Genomic DNA, 23,369 nt, shown 5'->3' on the forward strand with positions numbered 1-23,369 from the left:
ACAGGGGGCCACAAGAGAGCTTAGTCATTTATCCAGCCCTGCAAAGCCCATTGTTTCTCTACACCAAGAGAACTTCTCAGAGCTCACAGATTTTGTCAATGCATCTGCAGTATTCTTCAAAGTGTCCACCTTTACCAGCAACATCTTTTTGTCTTCTATCATATCCCTCACAAAGTGATACTAAACATCAATGTTCTTTGTCTTTGAATGATATGCAGGGTTCTTTGCCAAGAAAACTAAACTTTGGCTGTCACAATCTATCCTTATAGCTCCTTGTACTAACCCCGTACTTGAACAAAATATTTGAAACCAAATTGCTTCCTTTCTTGCATCAGTCGCTACCATGTATTCTGCCTCTGTAGTTGATAGTTCCACTATAGATTGTTTCTTATTCATCCAACTAACTGCAACTCCAAATAGGTTAACACATACCCACTTGTAGATCTTCTCTGATCCAAATCTCCAATCCAGTCTGCATCAACAAAGCCACAAATATCCAACACTCTGTCCAATCCTAGTCTTCCTTGGTAACACAAACCATAATCACTAGTGCCATGCAAATACCTAAAAACATGCTTTATTGTTGTTCAATGCTCCTTTCCTGGTTTTGACATAAACCTACTCAATACTCCCACTGCATGTGCAATGTCTGGTCTAGTATAGACCATTGCATACATCAGGCTACCGACTGCACTTGCATATAGAATGCGGGACATGTCCTCTTCCTCTTCTTGTGTCTTGGGACACTGTTCAACAGATAACTTTACACCTACAGGAATAAGAACCTTCACCGGTTTACTATCCTGCATATTAAACCTTTGTAGTATTGTCTCGACATACTTCCTCTGGTTTAACCAAATCTTCCTCTTTTCCCGGTCTCTTTTAATTTCCATGCCCAAAATATAGTTTGCAGCACCAGGATATTTCATGTCAAATTTTGAGGAAAATTGGGTCTTCAAATCCTGGATGATTTCTTCGTCATTTCCAACCAGCAACATATCATCCACATACAAGACCAGATAAATAACACGGTCACCAATTAATTTAAAATACACACAGTGATCTGCTTTGCTTCTGGTGAATCCAAGTTCCTATATAAATGTATCAAATTTCTGATACCACATCCTTGGTGACTGTTTTAACCCATACAAAGACTTATTTAACTTGCATAAGAGTTCTTACTTACCATTCACCGTAAAACCTTCAGGTTGCTTCATGTAGATCTCCTCTTCCAAATCCCTGTGAAGAAATGATGTCTTCACATCCATTTGTTCTACCTCAAAATCAAAAGTAGCAACAACAAATAATAGTAATATAATAGAAGTTACCTTCGCAACAGGAGAAAAAATATCACCAAAATCAATTCTCGGCACCTAGGAATAACCTTTTACTACCAACTGAGCTTTGTATTTCTCCACCTTTCCTTTTGCATTTGTCTTCTTCTTAAACACCCATTTGTTTCCAATGGATTTCCTTCCAGCCGACAACTCCACCAGATCCCAAGCCTCATTTTTGTTCAAAGATGCCATTTCATCAACCATGGCCGCTTTCTAAAGTTTTCCATCCTCTGAATCTACAGCTTCCTTCACAGTTCTCAGATCATAATTAGTAATAGATAAAAAAAAATTGAACAGAAAGCACATGGACTATACATTTATGGCTGCCTTCTTTCTTGAACTGATCTTCTCATACCCGAAGTTTGATGGTGTGGCCCTCCTTGAGCTCAAACTCTATCTTCTCGGGTTCCTTTGGTTGGACTTCATGTTTAATAACATCTTTCACCTCTTTGAACACCACATCTTGGTTGCACACAACCTTCCTTGTGTTATAGACATTTTTGTGCCTTGCAGCCTCGAGCATGAAATGTCCATAATCTAAGGGATCCAAAGTCCCTAAACATGTTGTTCCTACCCCTAGAGGAACAAGGCCAACTAACCACAGCAATTCACAGAAGTTCTCCACCTGAAAACACTCAAAAACAAGCCAATTCTGGATCATGTCAACTGCTCCACTGAGCATCTGCGCTGAATGTCAACTGCTACACTGGCTACCTGCGTTGAATGTCAACTCCAACACTAGCTACCTGCGCTGAGCGAGTTTGGACATGTGGCAGAGTCATTCCTCAAGGTGTCAATGCCCAGGAAGCTTCCAAAATGACACTTGCATCAAGGAATTTGACTGGTGATGAGTAAGAGGTTCCAAATCTCCAAGAGGAAGCAAGAACCTCCAAGTGGACTCAAGAACTGACAGAGGGAGAGGACACTAGTCAGATCTCAAGCTGACTCATCCTCTCTCCAAATATCTATATATGGATCTCACCTCCATGGGATCTAAAGGCTGGAATTTTGTGAATGCAAAGAATTGTTGTTGGTTTGAGACTGGATCATTGGGTGCTTAATGCTTTGAAGGGAGCTGAAGAAGGAATTCCATTCTGCTGGGAAGGAGATGCTGGATTGGAGCCCTATGGGTTGTATCTCTTCCTGAACCCTGTTACTTATCAATAAAGCTATCTTGATTCTTTCCTATATGCTGGTGTATTTTGTATGATTGCATTAGTGTATTTGATTTACTTCTAATCCTGAATCATTTATGAATATGTATATTTGCCTTTTCATTGTGTTCTTCTCTTGTCGCAAGTAGTTGTTCTCTTGTCACAGGTAGTTGTTCTCTTGTGACCTCGTGGGATTCAAGTAGCTGTTCTCTTGAGCAAGCGAGGAGACAAGTAGCTGTGGACACACAAAGAGAAGAGGATCTAGATCGAGGGACAACCGAAAGACAACGGTAAGTCTGCCGATCTCCCCCCTTTCACATTTCATAAAGGAAGAAATCATAATAGATGTATTCGTTTGTTGCTAAGGCGCTGTCACACCTTAGGTGGATAGGATCGTCCTGCATAGGCATTTTTCCCCACAACAAATTGGCGACTCCGCTGGGGAAGAACTTGTTTATTCATTTCATTTGTGTTTCCGTCATTTGTTTACTTCATAGACTTGACAGCAACTATTGAACTGCATCTTTCCCGGATGCAAAGTAGAAAGTTGCTGCTTTGATCGACCACCCGTACCGTAAAAGGTATTCTGTGGTTTTGCGAAAAGTTTGGCACACCCTCTGCCTAGATCTCCAGAGCAGTTTCTTTTGGCCTTTTTCAGACTCTATAACAGAAAAAGTCCATCCGAGCATTTGTCACTTCGGGCTCGTTAAAACATCGAAGGAGACTAGAGTCATCTTTAGCTTTTTCTCGACTCTTTAAAAGTGAAAAAGCAAGTTGTGTCTAAAGCGTCTAATAAAATTCATTCAATTCGGAAACACCAATTTCCCCTTTTTATTTTGGTTGATCGAGTAATCCGCAATCGTGGAAGAAAGTCAATTGAAACCCCGTCGTTCGCGGAGGCTTACGAGTCAACCGTCTTTGTCTCCGGAATCGAAAACAGTACGGACAAAGCGAACTCGTTTAACCGGTTCAAAATCTCCTATCAAAGTTAGAACAAGTGTTCCAACTACATCTGAGATTCCGGTTACTCCAAACATTTCTGGAAACCCTGCCTCTATAGAAGAAGTTCAACAGCCACAGAGGGACAGTAATACTGATCCTAGTCTAGGGGCAAATACTTGTGTAACTGAACCAGTTCCATCTATAACCGGTCCATAAAGTTTTGTTCCTCAAACAACTGTCGCTGTCGAAATAACCCCTTCTTCGGCACCAGAAATATTTTACGGACCTGACGGTCTTCCTCTTCCACCTGGTTTGATTGCGATAGAGGAAATTGTAGAGGACCCGCAAGCAAATACTCCAACCCATTTTGGAGTCGGGGTCATTCTATTTCCTTCATCAGAAGTTAATCCACCACAAGTGGAAGTTCCCGTAGAATCGCTAGGCAATCTATTGGATAGACTTAAAATGTCTGAGCAACCGTCAACATCGAGGACTGTGTCAAATGTCACAACGATAGCGGAAGCCCCTGCTGTCACTCCGACAATGTTTGCCGGCATACCATCTGTCCCGACTAGCTCGCAACAGCTAGAAGGAGTCCACCAAGGGACTATTTCGACAGTGTGGTCTATTCCAGTTTGTTCATCCGGAATAATATCCGGCAACTCTTATGTTGAGACTCGCCAGATTGATCCATTTGGAGGTCAGTTTGGGCAATCCAGTCCCCAAGGACAATCAATCCCCTTGAGTTCTGGATTGCTACCGTATGGGGGGCAGTATGCCCTTTCATTACCCCCTACGGGAGGGTATCCATACGGGAGTTCACAACAATATTCAGGTTATACTGGAATTACATCAAGTGGTTGGGTACCTATGCTACCTCAACAACCAAGGGTTGTATATTCTATGCAACAGTGTGTACCTATGACGAACATCCCAACCACACCGGCTATTGTAACAGTGTCACAAGTTCAATCGATGCCTGTTGCATGTCAACCTCAGATTTCTCAGGTTGTAATGCAACAGCCCCTTGACCATGGGTCACAACCACAATCGCCAACTGGTGGGGTGACATAGGTCCAAACAGGTACAATTACCCCACACCTTGGTCCAATGGTTACAATAGCGCAACAGAACATGGCTTCACAACCGTGGCTGGTGCAATACCAACAACCACAATTCCAGCAAGTGTACCAAGGTTCTGAGCAGCAGATCTTTGCGAATAGTGGACAACCGTATATTCAAAACGGTCAAAACCAACCGCTTTACAGTGGTCAAGTCCACCAACCGTATCAGTCATACCAACATCAATTACATTATGCTGGTATGCAAAGACCCACCGCTCAAGCGATTCCATCGTACCCTGGTTATGCTTCGCCTAACTTGAATCAACAGTTGCCATTTGTGGCAACTTTAGAGTTACCCAATTTACACCGGTTAACCAACGATCCGATTGCTTATGCCCCTTGGTGGCCAACGATTCCTCACAAACTTCCATCTGACATTCCTAAATTCAATGGAAATCCAGGTGAAGACCGATCGAATCACGTGATGACTTTTCATCTGTGGTGTTCGTCGAACACCCTGAACGATGATTCGATAAGGCTTCGCCTTTTTCAGAGGACATTAACAGGTCCAGCGGCTAAATGGTATATTGAATTACCTAGAGCCTCTTTCGACAATTTTAGCTCCCTAGCCACGACTTTCTTAACCCATTTTCAATTACTGATAAGGTATGAAACGGGAACAGAAATATTAACCAACTTTAAACAGACAACTACCACTCATATATCTGATCATATACATGAATGGCGTCGGCGTCGTAGGATGGTTAAAACATACGTTCTCGATCAGCTGTTAGCTGAATGGTTTATAAACTTGTTACTTCCCGCCATAACGGAAGATGTGGCAAAAGGAGGAGTCGTAACAGAGGAGCAAGTTATTGCTCGTGCACAATATCTAGACTTAGTTTATACTCAGTCTGGCACGCTCTATGACAAAATACCTGACGCCCCTAGACCGGAATTTTCAATTCCTCCTCTTCCAAAATCCAATAGTGACTCTCATGCTGGTGATGGCGTGATTGGCACGGCAAACGTGAAATCGATAAAGGCTTCGTCTAAGAAAGCCCGTAAGAATTCGGATCAAAATGCAAAAGAAGAAATTCTTGCTTCGGAAGTAAATGCCGTATCAGCAGATAAAGGCAAAGAAACCAATCAACTAGGAAGAAAGAAGAAGCAAAACAAAGGGAAGAAGAAGAAACAGGGTGATTCATCTCCTGGGAAAACTTCTTCAAACCCTCCTGGGAAAGGGAAACTAAATTATCCATGTCAAATATGTGATGAGGAGGATCATTATACAAAGAATTGCCCATTCAAAGCTGAGTTGAAAAGGTTCTTTAAAAGTTCACAAACCTCAGCTGTGTTAACTGATCCATTTCCCAACCCAGGTCAAAATCTGGTTGATAATGGAAATGCTTCCCCGTCGCAAGTACTTATGTTGTCGGTCTCAAAACAGCAGAATGATGCTTTGATTTCGACAAGGAACAAAGATTACGGGAATCCGCAGCTGTCGAACGAAAAAGGTAAAGATCAACCAAGTAGTTCGACAAAAACTTTGATAGAAGTTGTACCGCCCATCATTCCTGAATTAACAATAAAACCGCCAAAGGGAGTAGTACACAAGTCGACGTTTAATCCTCGCGCCAGAGCGGCGCAGCATTATAACATAGTGGAAGATTTGGCCCAATCACCATCTGCTATGTCGACTCTTGAAGTACTACAAAATTGCCCATCCCAAAGGCAGGCTTTGTTATCAGCTATTGGTGGGGTTGATCCTAAGGATTCCAATCTTGTATCCTTTGATCACAAAGGATACGATCCTCAGTTACCAGCTCAACTAGCTTTCCTTATTCAAGTGAAAGCCCTCAACAAAACTGTTCACAGAACAATTATTGATGAGGGAGCATCTACATGTATTATGTCGATGAGTTGCTAGAAAACTTTAGGATCTCCAACCTTGTCGCGATCTTCGACGACATTAAAAGCTTTCGACGGAAGGACTTATACCCCGTACGGTATCCTTAATAACTTGAAGGTTGAACTGGGAGGAAAAACAACGGAAATTGATGTTGAGGTCATCGATGGGAATCTTGACTACAACATCCTACTGGGTAGACCATGGATCTATGCCATGGCAGCTATTGTGTCGACTTATTTTAGGAAGATCGCATTCCCATTTGAAGGAGGGATTACGGTCGTCGACCAACAGAACTTCCTCCCTAATGGTTCACAAGTTACAGGAAGCATTCCCATGATCCATGAGAGCAACCATTCGCTTCAAGATATCGGAGTAGGCCTACTGAAAGACCCCACAATGATGGGAACTTTCGCTCTTCCACCTCCTATTTACATAGGAAATATAGCATTGGTAGCAACCTGAAACATGATATCTTCCACGAAGGTTGCAAAAGACGATGTCGACATGGATCATGCAATGGTTTTGCCCCCAAGCCCTATAGAAATATTGTAGCAATCAATGTTTCGGGCATGGGAGGCGAGCCCAAATCAACGCTCGTCAAGCGTTTGGGTAGATAGGTCTAGAGAATATGGTACCCCATTAGATCCTTGGTCGAAAGTACATGGGACTGACGAAGGAATCTTAGAATCAATGTTTATTGAGGGGGCACCATGGAATGATCACCACCACCGTTCCCTTCTTCCAGAATATGAAGAAGATATTCAACAAGATCTTTATCACCCTTCAGTTTTTGAATTCCTATCAAATACTGTAAATACGGTGGATTCTGACCGAAACTTATCCAATATTGAAGAGACTATAGCCATAAATATCTCGACTAAAACAAATGTTGTAGAGAATATTTATGTCGGCAAAGGTTGTTCCCCTTCAGAACTGGAAATATATAACGCTCTTTTCGTGAATTTAGATATGTCTTTGCTTGGTCATATGATGAAATGCCAGGCATTGACTTGAGTATCGTTGAACATGAAATTAAAATGTATCCTGATGTCAAACCAGTAAGACAACGGCTTCGGCAGGTGCACCCCAAGAAAGCCTCTGCCATTAAGGCAGAAGTTGAAAAACTTCTCCATGCTGGATTCATCTACCCGGTTCCCCTAACCGATTGGGTATCGAATATTGTCCCTGTTATGAAGAAACAAGGGACAATCAGAGTGTGTGTCGATTATAGGGATGTAAATCAAGCTTGTCCGAAGGACAACTACCCTACACCCTTCATCGACCAGATAATTGATGAATGCGCCGGATGTGAAATCTTTTCATTTATGGATGGATTTTCCGGGTATAATCAAATAAATATCTGCCCACAGGACCAATCAAAGACTGCATTTATTTGTCCGTGGGGCACATTCGCTTATCGAAAATTACCCTTTGGTTTAAAGAACACAGGGGCGACGTTTCAGAGGGCAATGAATTATGCCTTCTATGACATCAAGAACATCGTTCAACCTTATCTCGACGACCTTCCGGCTCATTCGCGAAAGCGGACTGATCATCCGCAGCATTTAAGAGCGATATTTCTACGTTGCCGACACTACAAGATAAGACTCAATCCACACAAATGTGTGTTTTGCGTTGGTTCTGGTCGTTTACTTGGCTTTGTAGTCTCTAAGGATGGGATTCGTCTCGACCCTTGCAAGGTTCAGGCAATCATTAATTTTCCTCCACCTTCAAATTTGCTTCAGATACAGAAACTCCAAGGGAAAGCAAGCTTTCTGAGGAGGTTCATTCCAAATTACGCAGAACTTGCTAAAGGTTATACTCGTCTTTTGAAAAAGGATGTACCTTTCGTCTGGGACCAGGTGGCGCAAGCTTCCTTTGATGCTCTGAAAGATTGTCTAGTAAAAGCATCATTAATGTATGCCCCGGACTATCAAAGAGATTTTAACCTGTATCTCGCTGCAGCGGATACGGCCATTGCGATGGTTTTAGTTCAAGAAGTCGATGGAATTGAACATCCTATATATTATTTAAGTAAAAACATAAATGATACAGAAAGTAAATATTCTTATGTTGAAAAACTAGTGCTTGCAGCGGTTCAAGCGATTCAAAGGTTTCGACATTATGTCCTCTTTCGAAAAACTACCATTTTATCAGATTGCAACCCCATGACTTATATACTGTCGCGACAGTTGCTGGGGGGCAAATATTCAAAATGGATAGCGATCCTTCAAGAGTTTGATCTGGAATTTGTAAAATCCAAATCAAAGAAAGCTCTAGTTTTCGCAGAATTATTGTGCGATCTCCCATCGTCGTCCAACGATGAAACATCAGAAGAGTCAATCGTGGACGAAAATTTGTTTCTGATATCTACAAGCAATGAGTGGTATGGAGATATCATAATTTATCTCCAAACCCAAAAATTCAGGCCTAACACCTCTCACTCAGAACAGAAACGTATACGATACCAAGCTAAAGACTACATGATCGTCGGTGATACGCTCTACCGTTGTGGTATCGATACAGTCCTGAGGAGGTGCCTTACCCATGAGGAGGCCGAAAAAGCCCTGAATGAGTGTCATTCAGGCGCGTGTGGGGGGCATCAATCTGGATATGCAACAGCACATAAAATTTTACGAGCAGGATACTTCTGGCCAACCATGTTCAAAGATTGCATAACCGCAGTCAGAAGTTGCCATGCTTGTCAAATTTTCGATAGCAAAACCAGAAGACCACCCGCACCTTTACAGCCAATAGTTGCTGTTGGGCCTTTCACAAAGTGGGGCATCGATTTCATGCAATGTAACCCCACCTCGACCGGGGGGTATGGGTATATTATAGTCGCTGTTGACTATTTTACCAAATGGGCCGAGGCGATGCCTACATTGGATAACACTGGTGAAACAACTGCCCTTTTATTTTTCAATCATGTAGTCGCCAGGTTCGGCGTACCACAGGCTATAGTTACAGATCATGGATCGCATTTTCGCAATCACATGATGGTCGAATTAGCTGCCAAGCTAGGGCTATCTCACGACAGCTCTACCCCGTATTATCCGCAAGCCAACGGACAAGTTGAAGCAATCAACAAGGTCTTGAAGCGTATGTTGCAAAGGATGATCGGGGTTCATAAAAGAAGGTGGCACCTAATCCTGTGCTCAGCCTTGTGGGCTTACCGAACATCGGTAAAGAACACGACCGGGTTCACACCTTTCCAACTGGTGTATGGCCTGGAAGCAGTCTTGCCAATCCAGTGCGAAATTTCGTCGCTTAAACTCGCAATTGATCTCCTCCCCGGAACTTTGGAAGAAGAGGCTCATTTCTTAGAATTAATCCAATTGGATGAAACCCGTCATGACGCCGCTTTGGCTAATGAAGGCCATAAGAAACGAGTCAAGGCGCAGTTCGACAAAAATGTCAAACCCCGTGTCTTCTCAGAAGGTGACTTGGTCTTGCTTTATGACCAAGAATCCAATAAATTGGGAGCAGGTAGATATAATTCCTTATGGATGGGCCCCTATATTGTTAAACGAGTGTTAGCAAAAGGAGCCTACGAGTTAATGGATTATGATGGAATTCCGCTGGCGCAACCCCGTAATGGGTTGTACCTCAAGCGTTACTATGCCTAAATAGTAACCTGCATGCTTTTGTTGTATTTTGTTTTCGCTAAAGTATTTGTTCTGGTCGAGTGATCCACCTTTTTTCATTTATTGCAGATGTCAAACCTCCTGGAGACATGTGTTGGATATGCCGACGGAGCGAGTCGTAGTTCGCGGAACCTATCCTCCGCAGCCTGGGCCATTTTTTATCCAAGCGGCGAGTTAGTAAGTTTCAGAGGTGTATGTATTGGGCAATCAACGAATAACATCACTGAGTATAACACGTTGATAGAACTACTCTCTGATGCCATCACCCGTGGCATACACCGACTAATTGTCAGGCTAGACTCACAGCTCGTAATACTACAACTCAATGGTATATATTCCATTCGCAACCCAGCTATTTATCGAATGTTCCTAAGGATTAAGATTTTGGAAAGACAGTTTGATTCAATTCAATACCAGCATATTTCCAGAAACTTAAACACATTAACCGACTCATTAGCAAACTATGTGTTAGATAGACATTTGCGACATTTATAAAAAGGGACATATCATCAATGATTATACATATGGATCATATAACTCAACCAGAATAAAACTCGAAAATAAAAATATACATAAGCTGTTTATCGTTCATACATAATGTTCTGTAACCAAGACAAAAATCGGTCATATGACCCAAAAACTCAAAAATGCTAGGGGGCACCCTAGCCTAGTGATGCTCATGATAGCATGTCACGGCCTGTGCAATCATGCGCAAGAGACGAGTCCATCGTCTAGGCACACCAGTAGTATGGCACTGCAACTGTAATGGTAGCTCATCAATCCTCACATCGGGAATGCCAAGAGTAAGGCTCTCAACCTGCTCCTGCACAGCTGTAAGAATCTCTGCCACATCAAGATCGCGGAGAATAACTCTCCCAGCAGTCTCCCCTGCTGGAGCAGCAACTGGCGCTTTCGGGCGAGCTGCCGGATGAATAGGACCAACATCTGCATGCACACATGAGTTTGATTATAAGTCTTGATAGAATAAAGCATAGCAACAGTATAAATAAGAATAGTAAACAGTAATATAGTCAAAGATTTTACCAATAGCGCCCCACTGTTCGCCATCCGGTAGCACCAAATCTGGATCACCTCGGAAATCCATACCAACATACGGGTACTCGGAATAGACCATCTCCTGGCGCTCGAACCACCTGAAGAAGGTATCAGTGAAAGTAATCTGAGATTGACCGGCATGCCTAGACATGTGATCAACCCATCTCTACATGCGTGGCTCGGTGGGAGAAGGCAAGTCGAGTGTGATATACTGAGGCTGCATCAGTGGTATTTTCTCCAAGGCAAAGGTAGTCAGAATAGAACCATACCCAAAGTTCTTCAGCTTCCCGTCCTTTACCTTGGTCAATTGACTTTTCATCTGAACAAGTACTGCATCACACCAGTTGAATACTTTGGGTTGGAGACACTCCAAGGCGTGCTGCACATAAGACCTGTTGGCAACATGTAGAGATGCACTACCGGCCATCCTACCAATGATATACAGAATGGACCTGAGAGACCTGTCAGTGATCTCACGGATAACAACCTTGTCGTCTCTGCTCGGCTGGGAACCTTCCCTACAATGCTGACGGACATAATCTCTCACAGAGTCATTCCCCCGGGCCGAACCTGACAAAGAAATGGGGGCACCCCGCCTTGACAACCCAGTCAAGAAGTAAATGTCCTCTATGGTCAAGGGGATGGATTTTCCCCTAATCTGGAATACTTGGTTGATAGGATCCCAAGCATCAAGCATATACTGCAGTAAAGAGATCTGTGCTCTCATGCTAGAGATACGGAAAAACTTCAGCAGGCCACAGTTCCGCAGCGCGTTCACCGTGACAGGGTCATGGAGGGCAATCATGTCCTCCTCTTCATGTTCTCGTTCTCGCCATGTAAGGGACATTTTGCTCAAAGATCCCTGCAAAACAAACAAGAGAAAGAGTAAGTTCCTGAATTTGATGAGAAACTGGCAAAATTTCATCAAAAAACTGTGCATAGAACTGCTTTTCTGAGATCAACGCAGTTGGCAAGTGTCCTACCTGCGTTGAAGGTCAAACTGCCTTAAGGCAGCTTGACATTCAGCGCAGGTTTCGAATGGACTGCCTGCGCTGATGCCAGAGCGCCCTAGCAAAACCCCAGGGGCTCATGGGGACAGGAAAACAGGCACAAAATTGAAAAAGGAAACCATGAAAAGAAAGAGCTAGGGTTTAGCTCCTACCTGGTCCAGACGGCGCTGAAAATCGTCCGCAGAATCTCCCGGAATCAGCTGGTGAAAATCAAGGGGGAAGAGGCACCTCCAGAGCTCCAACAAACCAAGTTCAAATGAAATGGTAAAATGAGAGGTAAAAACACCTTTTAATGGCTTTTTACGTAGTTCAAAGCGAAATATTAGGGTTATAATCTCATTTTCATGCAAATATTATTCATTTCTAACTAAGTTTGATGCAGCAATTGAGAATGCAGTACTATCATTGAAAAGAGAAAAGCTAGTTATGGTAAAAAAAAATCAAAATTTGACTATATAATCGAGCAGTTTTAGCATAAAGTTCATGCTCGTTAAAAAATAAACGCAAGATCCGAGCAGTTTTAACGCGGTCTTCATGCTCGTTAAAAAATAAATATAAGCAGTGAGCAGAGTTTCCTCCAGTGTTTAAGCTCATTTTTAACTAAAAAATGAACCTATCTCGGTAAATAACCACTGTGATCGTAAATTTATCGGCCATAAAAGCCTTGGTCGTGTTTGCACCTGCCACCTCCACTTTTCATTTGGCCGATCGTTCACCTCCATATGATTGTTTACCCATTTTGAGGAACAGCTGCGAAGAGTGATTTCACCTAGCCATCCTTGTGACACTGCCATGATTGGAAAATTCCAACCTGTACCTGGAATCAGTTGCTATCCCTGTTTATCACTCGTTCCTCAAAAGACGAGTCTTCTTTAAGCTCTTTTCAATTGAATCGTAAAATATGAAAAGATTACCGAGTTTTGGCCTTCCAGCTCGTTAAAGTGACCGGAAGAGCTATCCCTCCTCTAGATTTTAATCTTTTTGGACCTGAGGGATTATTGCACAAAAAGATCGAGCACTTGTTTTACTCGGCTCGTTAAAACTATCGAAAACTCATCCCTTCTGTATTGTTTTATACTTTTTCGGACTTAAGGGATTAGATGACGAAAAAGGAATTTTGGAGTTAACTTTATGTACCTTTTCAGACTCTCTAAAAATGAAAAGGACCGAGTTATCCTTGTCGTTAGACTCGTTAAAATTATTAAATAGCGACAAACTTGTCTTTAGACGAGAACGAGTTTCACTATCGCTAGGCTCGTTAAAACATAGCGATGGGCTTGCCTGAAGGGCAGGTTATAGAACAAGCATATGTTATCCTCCTCAAGCTTGACAAAAATAAAGAGGTACTGGTCAGCAATGACTGGGGAAAAATTGGAAAAAATCAAGAAAACTTTGATGGTAGCAGGTCGCTCTTGAACATGACACTTTTCCTCCGTACCACATTCGGGTTGGGTTGTTTCATTCACCGGTCACATCACCATGGTCTCGCCATGCCATCCATATTTGGGGTAATGCTACCAATCCATCGCATCAGTGTCGCCATATGCTCAAGAGAAGTCGTTCAGAAAGAGTCAACCGGGTCCCATCCACTGCCATACATTATCCTTCATCCGTTCATGACCGCCACCCTGAATCATATGTCACAGATCGTTTTCACCTCCATTAAAATCATTAGCTCCGTTCCGTGTCACTGATATGGGATTCATTAAGGCCCTCCTGTGACGGATCACTTCTTGTCGACATCAGCTCATTATCCAAGAAGTTGATCTAGGAACAACCCCTTCAGTGCTTTGAAGCTTGCATGCCTCAATGGCAAGTTTCTCACATCCGGCGACAGGTATACATCAATGACCTTCGACCAGAAGATTTTGCGTGGTGTTCGACGCCAAGTCCTTTATTCACACCACGTGAATTGTAATGCAGTACCTTGAGGGTCATCATCATTATCGGTGATTCCTCTCGCGCTTGTTAACGGTTTACATCATTGACCGGTAATCAAGCAATGTCTTTCCATGTTCGACTTCAGCGCAATTCTCACATGGATCAACTTGTACTTAGAGTGAAGATCGAACGAGTTTGAAGACCCCAGATCTAGTTTCATCCATCTGGGCTGCGATATATATTCAGGAAAAATAAAGACATTTGACATGTACATCATTGCAGCAGATGATCATCCTACTCAAAGGATGATAATTTCGCCAAAATTATCAGTCTACCATCAGACGATCATCTATTCTATGTACAAAAATGAATTTATAAACCTGAGCATGGGAATGCCCGCCTCAGCTAGATCATGAAAGCAGTATGAATCATAATGTATTGTATTGTATTTTATTACAGGTCTCCTCCCGGCAGATGGATGAACTTCGGACCCTCCTGGATAAAGCATTTCACCCGATAAACGGCCTCATACTTTAGGGGGCAACTGTTATAGACATTTTTGTGCCTTGCAGCCTCGAGCATGAAATGTCCATAATCTAAGGGATCCAAAGTCCCTAAACATGTTGTTCCTACCCCTAGAGGAACAAGGCCAACTAACCACAGCAATTCACAGAAGTTCTCCACCTGAAAACACTCAAAAACAAGCCAATTCTGGATCATGTCAACTGCTCCACTGAGCATCTGAGCTGAGCGAGTTTGGACATGTGGCAGAGTCATTCCTCAAGGTGTCAATGCCCAGGAAGCTTCCAAAATGACACTTGCATCAAGGAATTCGACTGGTGATGAGTAAGAGGTTCCAAATCTCCAAGTGGAAGCAAGAACCTCCAAGTGGACTCAAGAACTGACAGAGGGAGAGGACACTAGTCAGATCTCAAGCTGACTCATCCTCTCTCCAAATATCTATATATGGATCTCACCTCCATGGGATCTAAAGGCTGGAATTTTGTGAATGCAAAGAATTGTTGTTGGTTTGAGACTGGATCATTGGGTGCTTAATGCTTTGAAGGGAGCTGAAGAAGGAATTCCATTCTGCTGGGAAGGAGATGCTGGATTGGAGCCCTATGGGTTGTATCTCTTCCTGAACCCTGTTACTTATCAATAAAGCTATCTTGATTCTTTCCTATATGCTGGTGTATTTTGTATGATTGCATTAGTGTATTTGATTTACTTCTAATCCTGAATCATTTATGAATATGTATATTTGCCTTTGCATTGTGTTCTTCTCTTGTCGCAAGTAGCTGTTCTCTTGTCACAGGTAGTTGTTCTCTTGTGACCTCGTGGGATTCAAGTAGCTGTTCTCTTGAGCAAGCGAGGAGACAAGTAGTTGTGGACACACAAAGAGAAGAGGATCTAGATCGAGGGACAACCGGAAGACAACGGTAAGTCTGCCGATCTCCCCTCTTTCACATTTCATAAAGGAAGAAACCATAATAGTTGTATTCGTTTGTTGCTAAGGCGCTGTCACACCTTAGGTGGATAGGATCGTCCTGCATAGGCATTTTTCCCCACAACACCTTGTTACTTAGTTCCAAAGCTCATAACACTTTAAACCATCCTTATACCCAATAAAGATGCACTTTTCAGATTTACTATCCAACTTTGTTCTTTTCTCCTTTGGAACATGTACATATGCATCACATCCAAATACCCTTAGATGTGAAAGAGAGGGTTTCTTACCAGTCCATACCTCTTGTGGAGTCTTATCCTCCAATGTTGATGAAGGTGACCTGTTAACCAGGTAACATGCAGTCTCCACTGCCTCTGCCTAGAATTCATGTCCTAACCCGACACCATTGAGCATGCTTCTTGCCCTTTCCATCAATGTCTTGTTCATTCTTTCTACAATTCCATTTTGCTGATGTGTATATGGAGTACTATTCTGTCATGCTATACCACACTTCTTACAGAATTCTTCAAATTCCTTAATACAAAACTCTCCACCGTTATCTATCCTCAGCACCTTTATTTTCTTCTTTGTCTGGTTTTCAACCAGAGCCTTAAATTCTTTAAACGTGTCAAAGACTTCAAATTTCTTCTTAAGGAAATATATCCATCTATTCCTTGAGAATTCATCTATAAATGATACATAGTACATAGACTTACCCAGTGATGGAACATTCACAGGTCCAAGCACATCACTATGCACAAGCTCTAATATATGTTTCGCCCTCTTAACACCAGAGGGGAAACTCACCCGATTTTGCTTCCCATATACATAATGTTCATAGAAATCAAAATCCAGAGAGCTATTACTAATACTTTCTACCATACCATTACCATGAAGTATTTGAAGGCCCTTCTCTCTAATATGTCCAAGCCTTTGATGCCACAGCATGGTCTTCTCTCCAGAGACCACTAGATTTTCTGCTCCACTTTCAGGAACCACATAACTGTTGCACCCATCAACAACCGTGCCACATTACAGCTTGTATAGAGTTCCAATCTGAACTCCCCACATTAGTACCAATTCTCCCTAAAACATCTTGCAGGTATCCTTCTCGAACACTATTTTTACACCTACATCATCCAACTTGCTTACAGAAATCAGATTTCTAGCCAATGCAGGAATATGTAGAACACTCGGAAGTGTTCTAACCCTTCCACCTTGCAACTTAAACATTACTTTTCCACGACCAACGATTCTAGCCTTCCTATCATCCCCTAAGAAGACATCACCACCATCATATTTCTCATACTCGCAGAACCACTCTCTATGGGGAGTGAAGTGAAAGGATGCACCTAAGTCAATCAACCATGCCTCATGATCTACATGTGTACTTGAAGAAGCCAAGTACACATCCTCACCTTCATCTGAGGTGGTTTTTGCCTCTGCAAAAGGAGCATTATCAGATCCCTTTCCTTTATCAGGAGCTTTAGATTTACAGTCCCTTTTGTAGTGTCCTTCCTTTCCGCATTTCCAGCACACCACCTTTACAGGTTTTCCTAGGGATTTATATCTCCCTCTAGTTTTAGATCTCCCACTCAATGACTTATTTTTGTTTCTGTTTTGGGACTGTCCTTGTATAGACAAGGCATCACCATTGTGGCTCTCCATATTTTTCTGTCTCATCTCCTCTGTTAGTAAGGATGAGACTATTTCATCAAACTGCAAGGCAGTTGCATTGCTACCTACTGCAATAACCAGACTATCCCACGAATCTGGCAGAGAACACAACAAACTGATGCACTTATCTTGATCTGAAATTTTAATATCAACAGATGCTAACTGACTTACCACAGTATTAAATGCGTTCAAATGCTCTTTCATTGAGTCTCCATCTTTCATCCTCAGGTTATACAGATTTTTCCATAGGAATAGTTTATTCACAATATACTTAGATTGGTACAAAGTCCCTAACTTGTCCCACAAATCCTTCATCGTAGCTTCCCCTGATACATTCGGCAATACCAAATATGAGACACACAATTGTATTATGCTCTTTGTCTTCCGATCCAACTTATTCCATTCTTCATCGGACACTCCCGTTGGTTTAGTACACAGATCTACTGCGATCCACTGATCTTTATCCACCAACAGATCCTCCATATTGAGTTTACATAACTCAAAACTATGACCATTAAATTTCTCGATCACTATCTTTCCATTGTTCACCATCTTCTTTCACCACCGAAATTGATCTCGCAGATCTCCCACTGATCAGGGTCTACAACAGGCCCAAGTGAAAACCCTCAGCAACAGAGGTGTCCCCATAAAGCCAAAACATCTCTGATACCAAATGTAGGTTTTAACTCGGTACAGAAATTACCTGCATACGAATTCTAAAACACAGAAAATAAACAATGCGAGAGCATAACACATAAGAAACATATACAGATAGATTGTCCCTTGGATCCCAAAACCGGGACTAGTAGCTTGATTTTTATACATACCGAAGCATCCAATACCATGGAGCGAAAACCATCACATCCAATACCATGGACCAAAAACCATCACGTCCAATACCATGGACCAAAAACCATCACGTCCAAAAACATGTGCAAAAATCATGCACAAAACCATAGGTGGGTCCGCCCAACTTAACATAGGTTCCAAAACCAAAATTTTCCGGGGCGCTGCCCCGAACCCCAAAGAGTGGGGTTACTTGCACCCCTCAAACCCCCTATGATCCCCCCACTACACAATCAGTGCAATGAAGGGGGAGCTCTGCCCGCCCCACCACCCGCCCCCCACCCCCCCACATCTAACCCCTCAATTAACTACGTGGGCTAGTTGTAGAAAGAATATAGCACAACCCAACATGATCATTCCACGTTGAAATACCTGGTGAACAAGCCTGTGTTGGGGGGGCACATATGCAGATGGTTGTTACTATTTCAATAATATGACTTCGAGGTCATCGTAAAGTTGGGATGCCTAAATGCAGGACCAGATCACTTATCATGAATTGAGACCAGCAAGGAGCCAACAAATTTGGAGGAAGGCCTACCTGATGCACAAATCTTTGTAGTGCGCATTGCAAATGGCCACTTCGAAGATATAATCCATTTCTTAACCACAAGGACTGCGTTGCAGGAATATTCAGTCCAGCAAAAGAAGGAATTAGTGGTACACGCGGTGGACTTTTTTGTAATCGCGGGGCACCTCTACAAAATGGGGACGATGAGATATTGTGAAGATATGTACCTAAATTTGAACGAGGACAAATCCTCATAGAAACACATCGGGGGGATGCAGGAGGACACTATGCGGGATGGACGATGACATAGAAGATTCTTTGTGTTGGGCTATGGCGACCAACCCTACATCAAGATTCGAAAGCATACTATCAGGCCTACAACGTATGTCAATGAACTGGAAAACCATCACGAAGGAATGAGATGCCACTGAATCCACAGATGATGCTGCAGCCATTTGAAAAATGGGCAACAGACTTTGTGGGGCCAGTCAAACCTCAGGGGAAGATGGGTGCGCGCTACATCATCACCGCAATAGATTACCTGACCCGATGGGCAGAAGCACAGCCGGTCAAGGACTGCATGGCCACCACGGTTGCGAAATTTTTATTTGATAACGTGTTGACACTATTTGGATGCCCGAAAATTTTAATGAGTGATCATGGAATGCACTTCCTAAATGAAACTATCAACACACTCACCGAGTAGTTCTAGGTGTATCAGCAGCAAAGTATGCTATACCATCCACAAGCTAATGTGATAATAGAAGCATTCATCAAGATTCTAGAGACTGCGCTGACCAAAATATGTAACGCGCAACAAAACCAATGGGACTTGCACATACCTACCATATTAAGGGCATACAGAACCACATGCAATAAATTGACAGGTCAGACACCTTTCAGGTTAGTCTATGGCATGGAATCAGTCATGCTAATGGAATACATCGTACCCAGTTTGTGAATAGCAGCAATGACAAGCATGTCAGACCACGAAGCCTTGGAAGAGAGGCTTGCGTAATTGGAAGAACTTGAGGAAGAACGGTTTCTAGTGGGATTCCATCAGCAGGTAAAGAAACAATGCGAGAAAGCTTGGCACGATCGCCATATCAAGTTGCACACATTCAAGGTAAACAATTTAGTGTTCTAACTTCGTAATTGGAGAAATTTCCTAACCGACTGAAGCACAGTCTTTGCGACCCGACAAGCTGGACAAATATGCGAGACTATAAACATAGGTACTAGAAGCTGGCATCCAAGTAGAGAACCAAGTCAGACGCAGATGATTCTAAAGCAGAAGCAGATCCAAACAACGGTAGCATGGGGAGTTACGGACCTTCATGACACACAAGCACAGTTGGATGGACTTCATGCAAGGATCACCACAGCAGCCGAGTGACTCGAGACGAGTCACGATGATTGTGTTGGGGGCCTATTGGGCAGCGGATCCCCCCATAGCAAGATTTTGGGGCTTAAAGCTGAGTTTTGGTCAATGTAACATAAAGACCTCGCAAAATGTGGGCGCGGAGCATGAGAGTCTAGGGTCATCTGCCCTAAAATATTGTAATTTAATATAGAATGTGTTTGCCTACCCATGGTCCATGGACCATGGGAATGTCTAAATAAAGCGAGGCTCTAAGTGTAGAAGTAAGTTTTTAGTCTTGATCTGAAGTGTTATGGGTTTTTGAAGGAGAAATTCACTCTGAGTCTGTAAGTCTGAGTTTTGGGTTGTAGGAATAGGAAGAGGTTCTGCAGCTGTGTGTGCAGAGTCCTGGTAGAGTCCGCAGCTGTGTGCGTGGACCCCTGTAGCTGAGTGCGCATGGCAGAGTTGGGATTGTAACTGAACAGAGGTTTAATAAAAGATAAGTTGATTCTAGAATATTGTGCATCTACTCATAGATTTGTATTTTTATGCTTCTGTTATATTTTTAAGCATCTCTTTACAGTTTATGATTGTGTGCACTTGTTATGAATGTTGAATGATTGATGAGAATATTGAGCACACAAAATTAAGTTAAGATCTATAATAATAATACAGTAAGGATAAAGGATCTAGACAATGCCTCTTCACACTCTTTACAGAGGTACACAAAGGTCAGACAGTTGCGTGGAGTGGCACAAGCGTGTAGCATTGGTTCGTGAACTTCCCTGACTTCATCAAGACATCCCTAGGGTGCAAAAGCCTAGTTCCAGCACCCTCCCATACTACCTTGGGTGAGACCTCAGTCTGCGCATCGTGGACTGTTGTGGAAAGGGCTGGTAGTTTTAGGATTTCTTTGGCTAAATCACTTCTGAACCTAGGTCAAGGCCTAACAAGCCAACAAGAGGCACAGACGGCGGAGCCTAAAACTCCAGCAAACTACAAGCAAACTTATTTTTATTTTGATGCCATAAATTTCCATCCAATAGATCAGCAATAAATGCATAAAAAAACAGGGGAAATGATTTCATCTACTCTAACAAGAACTTCTATGAATTTGTTTAAAATGCAGGTGGCACTATTAAATGCTCAACCCCAGTTAAAGATGGAAAGGATTTCATCACAGTCAAAGGACAATAAAATCAAGCCTTTGGAAGACTTAGTAGTAAAGATTGGGTATGATCCCTCAGATATAAAAACAGTTGAAGAAGTAATAAAGAAAAATGAGTTAGATATTGTAGCCCTAAAGAGGCAACTCAAGATGCCTGCTACACATGACCCACTGACCAAGGAAATAGATGAAATAGAGAACTTGAAGGCCGATATGATGAAATTAATAGTGAATCAGTCTATCTAGGTAAAAAAAATGGAAATAGAGATGGATAAGATGGTGGAAGAGAACGGAAAGGCAACACAAATGGCCAGCACAACAATGGAGCCCCTTTTCCATAACTACTCCCTCAAGTACAATTAGAAGAGAAGGAAGCAATACATAACAGTTGGCTAGATCAATGGAAGGCATGAATCTGCAAACTGAGGAGATAAAAAGAATGGAAACCCAAGTCAGTGTGCTGCAAGACCAAACCAAAAGAGCTGAAAGCAATCACTTGGTGGAAATGAAAAGGGAAAAGGCATTAATTGACGCACTACAAAAATGAGAGAAATAATAATCTATTGGAAACACTCTAGGGAGAGTTAAGGAAATTATTTGGCACAATATAATCGATGGTATAAATGAAATTTGGCCTAGCATTCAAATTATCTTTGAGAATGAGGAATTAGTGGAGAAGGCTAAAGAAGCCATTTCAGCTACTAATGTAGAGTTGGGAGACATGCTAGCTACAACTAATAGGATAATCAAGTTTTTGAATGCAAGAAACAAGTATGAGTTGGAAGAGTTGGGAGTGGCAGATAGAACAAAGACTATACTACAAGTCAAGAAGGCACTGACCAAGAAGAGCCTAAATGTGCAGCTAGAAGAAAAATGTCAAGTCCTGGAGCTAATAGTCAACAAGTTCTTTAAAACAATGCAGCCTTTACATCAGAAAGGTCTCCCCTCTTTATTTATTATAAAGGACAAACTCATGGACAAGGGTGATTATGCCAAGAGACCCTAGGGCATAGCCACAGATGCTGCAAATATGTCCAACATCAAAGGCAACATAACAGGAAAGGCATTGGTAGAAGCTATCAACAATTTAGTTTACATCGAGCATGAACTTAAGCACGTATTTCTAATCAAGCCAACGTTTTCTAAGTACAATGAAGCTAACGAAATATACAAAAGATTAACTAAAATCAAAGTTCTAGATGATGAAGCATGGAGTGAGCTATGTGACTATGAAGAGGAATGAGACAAGGAAGATTAGAGTAATATCACAGACCTGAGTCAACACCAGCCACATCAGTAGAACCTTTACAGTCAAAATTAATTTTTCAGGCAATAGCATCCCTGCAAAAGAGGACCACCTATCCCAATTTTCTAAGCGTGGCCACTTCGTAGTTACATCAGTCATTTTTCCTTTCATTGTAATAAATAACAAATTGCCAAATGTACAAGGTAAATCATTGTAGTTTTTGTTTAAATATTCTATGTATTTGGAGTATTAGCGGTTGGACCCTAGTAATTTTGAACTATCTTTTCTTTCGAGCATTGTAATTTTGAGCTGGAGCATCAATAAAAGGACAGTTTGCAAGATACTTGACCTATTTTGACCTGGTGATGTATGGCTTTCTATGTTGAATGGATCTTTGTTTATCAATTCATCCATATTTGATTCTTACTATAAAGTAGAAACTATAGTTTAAGATATGTTGTTGGAGCACGTTACTACTATCTGTGTTTACAATCTAAATGTTTTCCTCTGAAGTATGATTAAAACATAATTAACTGCTTTTTAATCCTGACTGATATCACTTTTCTATCATTTCATTTCTCACTCTGTTTTTATATCCAGTAAAGACAGTGAGCTTGGCTTGCAAATACTCTAGAAAATTGATGTTACTGCCTAGCTTTGACTCCATAGCCCAATGGAAAATATTCTATAATGACCTGCCTCAACCAAACAAACAAACAACCAAGCAACCAAGTTACAAATCTCTTTATTTTTATATCTAGCCTAACACATTAAAACACTGAAATTAAGGTTAAATCATAAATATACAGAGAGAGCCCTCTCTGAGCCTAGGAAGGCTAGGTCCTGGACTCATAAGTGGTTTGATGTGCCTTTTGTGTGTTTTGTCTTGCCAATCTTCAAAATCACAAAACGATAACAGGTACATTGTACGTAAGTTTTGATTTCTTGTTTTGGGATTTTGGTCTTTATGCTCACTTTCGTGTCCATGTTTCATTGTGATGCGCTATAACTATGCATAGTTGTCAGTTAGAGAAAATGGTTATCAAGAGACAATGTAAGATTTAAACAAGATTCTCCATTAATGGGAACATCTCCTGTCACAGTCCATTATATT

At 41.9% G+C, this 23,369-nt stretch overlaps 1 pseudogene; it reads left to right on the plus strand.

Moving 5' to 3' along the window:
* Positions 1-21,255, plus strand: part of LOC149157678 (1-phosphatidylinositol-3-phosphate 5-kinase FAB1A-like) — a 93,531-nt pseudogene extending 72,276 nt beyond the window's left edge.
* The last annotated feature ends 2,114 nt before the right edge of the window (positions 21,256-23,369 follow it).

This window comes from Pinus tabuliformis, chromosome 5_2 (genome assembly GCF_031772625.1).
Source record: "Pinus tabuliformis cultivar Carrire ecotype Pingquan chromosome 5_2, CPIR1, whole genome shotgun sequence".
NCBI lineage: Eukaryota > Viridiplantae > Streptophyta > Pinopsida > Pinales > Pinaceae > Pinus > Pinus tabuliformis.